This window comes from Anolis carolinensis, chromosome 4 (assembly GCF_035594765.1).
Source record: "Anolis carolinensis isolate JA03-04 chromosome 4, rAnoCar3.1.pri, whole genome shotgun sequence".
NCBI classification, from domain to species: Eukaryota; Metazoa; Chordata; class Lepidosauria; order Squamata; family Dactyloidae; genus Anolis; species Anolis carolinensis.
The window spans coordinates 225,375,243-225,383,237 of NC_085844.1; the positions used below are offsets into that span (position 1 = coordinate 225,375,243).

The following is a 7,995-nucleotide window of genomic DNA, read 5'->3' on the forward strand; positions in this document are numbered from 1 at the left end:
CTTTCCTGAAAGGTCTACTTCTGAACTATATTCTTCACTTGTTTTTATTGACTTTATATATTCCTTTAATAAAGATATTAGATAGATTCTGGTCTCCGTGCATGGTTATTGGTGCTCTGCAGCCTGGGTCCTGACATAAATTAAGTTAAATTAGCCTCCCCAGATTAAGCAGTACCTAGAATTCTCTACTTACAGACACAGCTGTTTTCGAGCTGCTTAGGTGGGCAGCAAACTAGGCTATTAACCATTGGGAACTTAACCCCAACCCGGGCTTTGAACGAACAACCTCTCGGTCAGTGGTGATTTATTGTTTTTGGCTACTAACCAGCTCTGCCAGAGCTGTGCCATCTTTCTCCCTGTGGGGAATCAAGGCAACTAACAATCACACACTTTGGTCACAGTTCAAAACAAAGCAAATACAAAAATTAAAAACAATTAAATAGTACTGTGTGGATTTAGGTTAAAATACAATAAATACAATTAAAATTGCATTTAAATATCACAGTCCCTGATAATGAAGGACACTCACGCGATGCCACTCATCAGTTAATTACAAGCTCCTTTCTAAAGTAAAAAGGAGATATCTTCTGACTATCTTTTAATGAAACAAGGCCTGAAGTCTTAGAAATCTCTCCCTAAAAGTTAATGATATCCTTCCCCATTTGTCGGGAGATAAATGGTTACAAGGTAAGGATTTGGGAAGTTTAATAAATACTTAACAGCATTGTGAAAAGGTAGCAGGGACAATCAAATTGCAAATATTTTGTGCCTTAATGCATTCCCAACTAGTCGTGAGTTCACACGGGGAGATAGGGCAGGATACAAATAAAGGTGGTGGTGGTTGTTTGTTGTTGTTGTTGTTACAACTCATGATTTTGGTGGGCATGTCCTGCTCAGAGGTTAGGTCATTCCAGATCATTTCATTCTGTTTCAGGGGTTATGGAAGTTAATGAGAGCACAATATTTTAAATGTTTCAGTTCTAAAATATTGTTCTCAAGCATTTCCAATATATCCCAATGTTTTTGGCACCAAATCTATCCACTCCATTCAGAGTTTGATCCTTTGCCAACCACATTCTCTCTTTCTCTCCTTAATTCTCCCCTCTTCTCTACTTATATTTCCCACTTCATTACTTTATTTTCTCCTTCTGCTGATCCTTCTGATCCTTGTCTTGCAGCTGTGGCAACACCTCTAGCTTTAGATACTTGTTTTCCTTCCCTCTGTTTAAAACAGCACCTGTTTCTTTAGCATGTAGGCAAGTAGCATACCAAGTGGAATGGAGGAAGGAAGAGAAGGTTGGAGGCCAAACTACAGTGGCAAGAGAAAGAAGATGAATAAAACTGGAGGAAAAGTACAACAAATAGGTGCAAAGTGAAATATAAGGGAAGAATTACAGCACAAACTGGAAGGCAAGTGGGAAGGGAAGCTAACACATGCAAGTGATGTAATGCAGAAGGCAAGGGACTGAGGCATGAGAAGGAAAAGGAGTTAAGGAAGGTGAGTGGTGGAGTTGGTGTGTACAAGGTGCAAGGTAGCGAATAGTGGCCTAAGATGAGGCAAGAGAGAGTAGATGCATGTAATGAAGTGGAAAATGCAAGGGAGAGGAACCTGTACAGTGGGAGGTCCAGGGAAGAGCAGTACCTTGGGCTGTTGGAGTTTGGTTCTAGAACCCCTGTGGATACAAAAATCCACGGATACTCAAATCTCATTATATACAATAGCATAGTAAAATGGTAAATGTTACCATTATATAAAATGGTAAAATCAAGGTTCACATTCTTGACCCCCCCCCCCCCAACATTGTCTAATTATGGATAGTTGGATGCTTGAATACAGAATCTGTGGATATGGAGGGCCAACTGTATGTCCAAAGTGAGGCAATGAAAAGGAAATATACTTTGTAAGTGTACACTTCACTCTGCACTTTCCCATAAGAATCAGATGGCAGCCACTTTGAAGGGCTTCCTGTGATTTTTCAAGGATTGGTACCTTTCTGACACCAATTGAAATTTTTAGCAAAACCACATCTCAACATTAGAAATGCCTGTGCATAACAGAAAATGGTGCTGATGCTGTTTGTTATTATTTAATGCACCCAGGACCTTGAGCAAATCATACTCTCTCAGCGTCAGAGGAAGGAGAAAGCAAAGGCAACCCTCTCTGATCAAAGCTTGCCAAGAAAACACAATGATAGATTTACCTTAAAGTTGTTGTGAGTGGGGAATGGCTTGAAGGCATGCAGCAACAACAACACCTCTTTCATTGGATACTGGTATCAAACTGCCAAGAAAACACTGTGATAGGGTTGCCAAAAGTCAGAAATTATTTGAAGACACATGGCAACAATGAAGACTGGGAAACAGGTGGTGGAAGAGGATTTCAAAGTATCCATGCTTGGAAATGCATTTTTATTTATTTCCTTCTGTTGTAAGCATGCTTTGTTTTATTGCTCCCTCTCTACTCTCATGCAGTCAATGGTGTGAGAAGCTGAAAGTAAAAGCAATGGCTGCTATAAGAAGATGAAAATGTGTTATTGATCCAGTAGCTTGGGAGCCATTATTTCCAAGTGTAAGCTGCACTCTGACATCTTTGTCTAGTTGTTGCTTGGTGTGCACCATCCCGTCTCTTTATTTATAGCTCTAGGATTATTAGTTCCTTTAAAAAAGCTTGGGAAAGTGACTATTTTTGCTGAAAGCTTCTAGAACCCCTCAGCCAGAGGAATGTCATCCGCTCAAAAATAACTTTTCTAAGCTCTGGTCCCTAACAAGTTTTCTCTTTCTGAGAATCATAGAGTTGGAAAAAAAACACATGGACCATCTTGTCCAACCGCCTGCCATGCAGAAAAAGCACAAAGTATTCCTGACAGATAGCCATTTGGTCTCTGTTTAAAAGCCTCAAAAAGGAACTTCCACCATATTTGGTGGCAGTGAGTTCCACTGTTGAACAGCAATTATATTCAGGAAGTTTTTCCTAATGTTCAGGTGGAATCTCCTTTCATGTAATTTGAACCTATTGCTCCAAGTCCTAGTCTCCAGGGAAGCAGAAAACTAGCCTGCTCCTTCTTCCTTATTGCATCCTTTTTTGTATCATTCTTTCTACATTTTGGATGACAGTTCCCAGAATCCCTGAGCCAGCATGGCTATGCTACCAGGGGGTGGGGGATTCTGGAAATTGTCATCCAAAAATACTTTTCTAAGCTCTGGTTCATAATCATTCTTTTCTCTGTATCGCCATGCCTGGAATATTTTAAAAATTGCATTTGGGACTGGTCCATATTTATGGCTGGGGGTTGCACTTCTATGTAATTTGTATCTATCTCTTTCTGTTTGACAACTTTTTTCATGTCTTTATTGTCACTATGCTATTGTCTGTGCTTATCTGTCAGTCATGCTCTGCCTATAAATAACCATCTTTTTTGGTCCTTCCCACGATTTCTGTCATTTGGTGATGGCAGGGGATTTCATCCCCCTCCACATTTCTGACATGTCCAAGCAAAACATGTGCCTATGACATTGATGGATCAGCTTGTCAGCTTTCAACGGTGGCATGGGTCATGCCGACACCCAGTTAGTTTTGGATCTTTTGATGTGCCATAGAGCAGTTACTGAGCAGAATTATAAATTGAGCATACTTTGTAGTGGTGTTTTCAAAGAACTTTCCAAAGACTAGACCACTGCCTGGAAAATATTGCTTTTTGAACAGCTACATGGTCATTGTGGGCTACCAGATTCTGAGAGATGTGGTCCAAAAAGGTAGTTTTATCTAGGTTTACTATGCCCAAATCTGTTAGAAATTCATTTGTATTTTTAAAGGTAAAACCTGCAGATTATGAAGACAGACATATAATTTTTCTAGTTCCTGGGAAGCATTTTAAATCTGCCTTTTTTGTACTTACAAGAGCACTAGAAACTGCCTTATACAGATGCATTGCATTATTTCACTGTATTGTTTACATTTACTGTCAGTGGCATTTCACAGTGTCAGATGGGGTTCCCACCCTATCTTGAGCTCTTGGGTACTAAGCCTGGAGCTTTCTATATTCAAAACACATGCTCTGTCACTGAGTTATTGTCATGCTGGTTGGGAGATTCCAAAAAAGGTAATTTTCCAAGATCTGTCCTTACTTAGGAATAAGCTCTGTTGGACCATAAAGCTAGTTTTTAACCAGCTTGAGCAAGGATCTATTTACATATATCACATGCAATTGCATGTATTTCTCAACTGTGTCTCTAAATAAAGAGCCAGTTTAACATGACAGCTTACAGTGTGCATTGTGACCTGGGAAATTCCTGATACAGTTCTCATCATGGTTACAACCTCCTTTCTCAGTCTGTTTCTTACCTGTCCTCCTATCTACCCTGCCTTCTAGGTTGGTGACAAACATTTGTGAAATAATACATTAAATACTGTGCAGTTAATAGTTTAATAGCTCATGTATACTGCATTTCAATTAAAGTCAGAGAGGATATCCACAAATATTCAAAAGATGACACTCCAAGTGTGTACTGAGACTGAGGGCCTTGTAGGATTGGTTCACCAGGTCCATTTACAGCTGGAACTCCATTTGCCTCCACAGCTCAGCGCTACCTGTTCTCATGTCACAGAAACAAACTTTAGAAGTGGCACTCTTTCTTACACTGATTGTGGTTGAAGGGAAAATAGAAGGTACACCACCAAATCATCTTCCCTACTCTGGAGAAGAAGGTTACTATTACTGTATCCTTTTTGTTCCCAGAACTAGAAAGATTTCATCTTGACTCTAGTCCTAAGAATCAGCATTGGGTATGTTCTTAACCCTTAGGGCTTTCATCACTATAGAATCATAGATTTTGAAGAGACCACAAGGCCATCCAGTCCAGCTCCCTACTATGCAGGAACACACAATCAAAGCATTCCCAGCAGGTGGCCATCCAGCCTCTGTTTAGAAAAACGGCCAAAGAAGGCACCTCCACCATACTCCAAGGCAGTGAGTTCCACTTGTTGAACAGCTGTTGTCATCAGGAAGTTTGTACTATCTCTGCATTTCATTTTTTTCTTGAGTAACCTTCCATTTCTCCCTGCTGAAATTCATTTTGTAGTTTTGGCTCAGCTCTCTAATCTGTTAAGGGCACTTTAGATTCTGATTCTGTCTTCTGAGATATGAGCTACCACTTCTAATTTGGTGTCATCTGCAAATTTCATAAGTATGCTCTCTACTCCATCATCCAAGTCATTGATAAAGCTGTTAAATAGCACTGGGCCCAGGCCAGACCCCTGCGGCACCCCTCTGGTCACTTCTCTCCAGGAGGAGGAGGAGCCATTGGTAAGCATCCTTTGGGTACAATTAGTCAATCAATTCCCAATCCACCTAACAGTGGGATCATCCAGACCAGATTTTCTAGCTTCTTTGTAATAATATTGTGGGGGATCTTTCTAAGGCCTTACCTAAAAGGCTTTTGACAAAGTCCCCCATGGTAGAATTGCTATATTCTGCTCAAAAATGTGTTTTGTTATGGCTTTTTGATAGTTCATTTTTTACAGACCCATAGTTTCTCCTTTTACAGAACTTTGTCTCTCTCTGCTATAACGTAATATTGGCCCATTGTCCTCAAGTTACTTGCACTGGCAAGCTCCTTGGTCTTTCCCATGATGGCATTGGCATCACCCAGGCAGCAGATGGCTTTAAGCAATATGTGGCCCTCTTCCTCTTCATTTTCCAAGTGTCTGCTTTACAATCCGTGAAAAGAAGGAGAGTGACAGATATTTATTTGCCACTAGGAAATCAATCTCATCCCTGCCAAACTGTTGCAGACACTAGACCAATATGTGTCTTGGCTGAATGCAAACCGAGGTCTGTCCCAGCGTATGGTTGGCAGCAGTGCCAATCTGGTATCAAACAGCAGCTTGCTCCTGAAAAGCAGCTTGGAAGTGCCAAGCAGCTTATTGCTGGTCTCTCATCTTTATCTTTCATAGAAATCACGTTGTAGATAGGAATGTTAATCTTTTTTTTTTTCTTGCATGTCTGAATGAAAAATTTCACAGAAATATGGTGAAATCATAGAAGCTTTTGGACAACCTTTGGCGACTGCATTTGGGGACAGTTTTTGCAAAAACTCAGGGGCAGCATGTTGCGATTATAATTTTTTGTGTTCACACAAATATTTTTGTGCATAAAGTGCAACTTTTTTGAACAAACTTCAAGAAACATGAACTACTAGTCTTTTCACTCCCATACAGGAACAAAAATAAAAATAAAAATCACATTGTACATTGAAACTCCCTTTCTTATTTAGGAGCATGTGAATATTCTTTACATTCAGAAATGGGTGTTGGAGAATTACCAGAGGTAGATAGCTGCCTGACGCTTGAGACTCATTCCCGTTAGTCAGATGGGTAATTGCCAGTAGAGCTTTTTTATTCCTGTTCTGAAAGCTGCTAAGTAATGTATTGATCTGGAAAGGCGCCTGGAACCATAGACAAGTAAATGATGAGATGGTGAGTGGAGGTTAGATTCTGACCCAAGAATGCAACCCTATATGCAGCTTGGTTATATGAGTCCCATGGAACTCATCAAGGGTCATAGTGCAATCCTATACATATGTTTTTAGAAGCTAGGTTCACAATCCTGTGGGATACACTTCATGGTAAATTAGGATAGAATTGCACATCTAAACCAGATTGCCACCTGTACGACTGTAGTCTGTGAGGCCTAATTCTGCAGGCAGTCTGGATGAAAGCAGAAATCATTCACAGGCTTTTCAGCAATACAGATTGCCACCCCATCCCACAATTAAGCAGGATGAGAGAAGTCTGGATCTATTACTTTATTGTGCTGGTTTTTGAGCTGTACAATCCTGCAGCCAACTCCAAAACAAAACAAAACTCTGTAGCAAGCAATTTCAAATGTTGCAGCTGTAAAATATGAAAAGGTTGCAAATTGGGTTTAATGTGAACTCATGTGACTGGATGTCTGTGTTATAAGCTCTTCAGGGCTGAAAGCAGAGGAATAGCTGTGGCATAAAATCTACTTCACATCAGAAATTGCTCAGCAATCATTCTGCTAATAAATTGTTTACTCTGCATATCCCCCAGAAAGTGATTACTTCCAAACTTGCACCAGTGGAGGCTTAGCCTAGGGGTGAGGAGTCACACAGGAGTCACACATGCAACCCAAAATTGGTAGGAGGACAACTTGATCCCTACCCCATTGACTAATTTGGCCATGTTGGCACACTCTTCATCCCAACTGAGTTCTGAAGTTGTGAGCATGGGTACAGGTGGGAAAAACTGCCACAAAGGAAAATTTGCGAAGGAGAATTGGTGAGCACAAGAAGGGTTAAACACTTCTGTGTCCTTTACTGTTTTCACATTGGAGCAAGGGGTGTTGCTTCCTCATTCAAGCATGTGCTTAAATAAGGAAGACCCTAGATGCACTTCCATGTAGGGTTGGAAGGGAAAGGATTCCTACCCTGTCAGCTAATGCAGATCAACTTCCCCTAAATGTGTTGAATAGCAGTTGCAATCATTAGTCACACTGGCTGGAGTTAATGCGAGTTGTAACCCAATTCATTTGGATTGCAACTCCCATTGGGCAGTACTGGTGTTTGCAATACTCTGCTAGATGGCCCAGTTTTCTCACTTGCATAAGGCAGCTTTCTATGTTAGCAAATGTAGGATTTAATTTGAAATGTGTCCATAAGTAGTAGATACATGCAGAGTTGAGAAACATAGCTGTTTTGAGATGAAGATTCCCAGAACTTTCCCCTATCCCAAGTTTAGCCGTGAGTCATAATTCTAACAAATAATTATTTAAATCTCTGATCCATATCATTTGCCTCTGCCTTTCCACACACAAAAACAGGAATGACACTATTTTAAATGGGAAGGGAACTAAACTCATGGAGCTGAAAAAAAAGAAGCAGCTAAGATGGAACAGTCACTTTAAATATCTATTGGTTATTGGTTTTGAGGCTTTATGGCCACTTCCATGATGTTTTCTCTGTTTTCCTTTTCAG

The 7,995-nt window shown here is 40.4% G+C and overlaps 1 protein-coding gene across 5 annotated transcripts in view; it reads left to right on the forward strand.

The window, feature by feature from the left end:
* kcns1 (potassium voltage-gated channel modifier subfamily S member 1) overlaps positions 1–7,995 on the forward strand; it is a 133,923-nt gene that overhangs the window by 22,549 nt on the left and 103,379 nt on the right. The gene's annotated exons all lie outside the window — the stretch shown is intronic.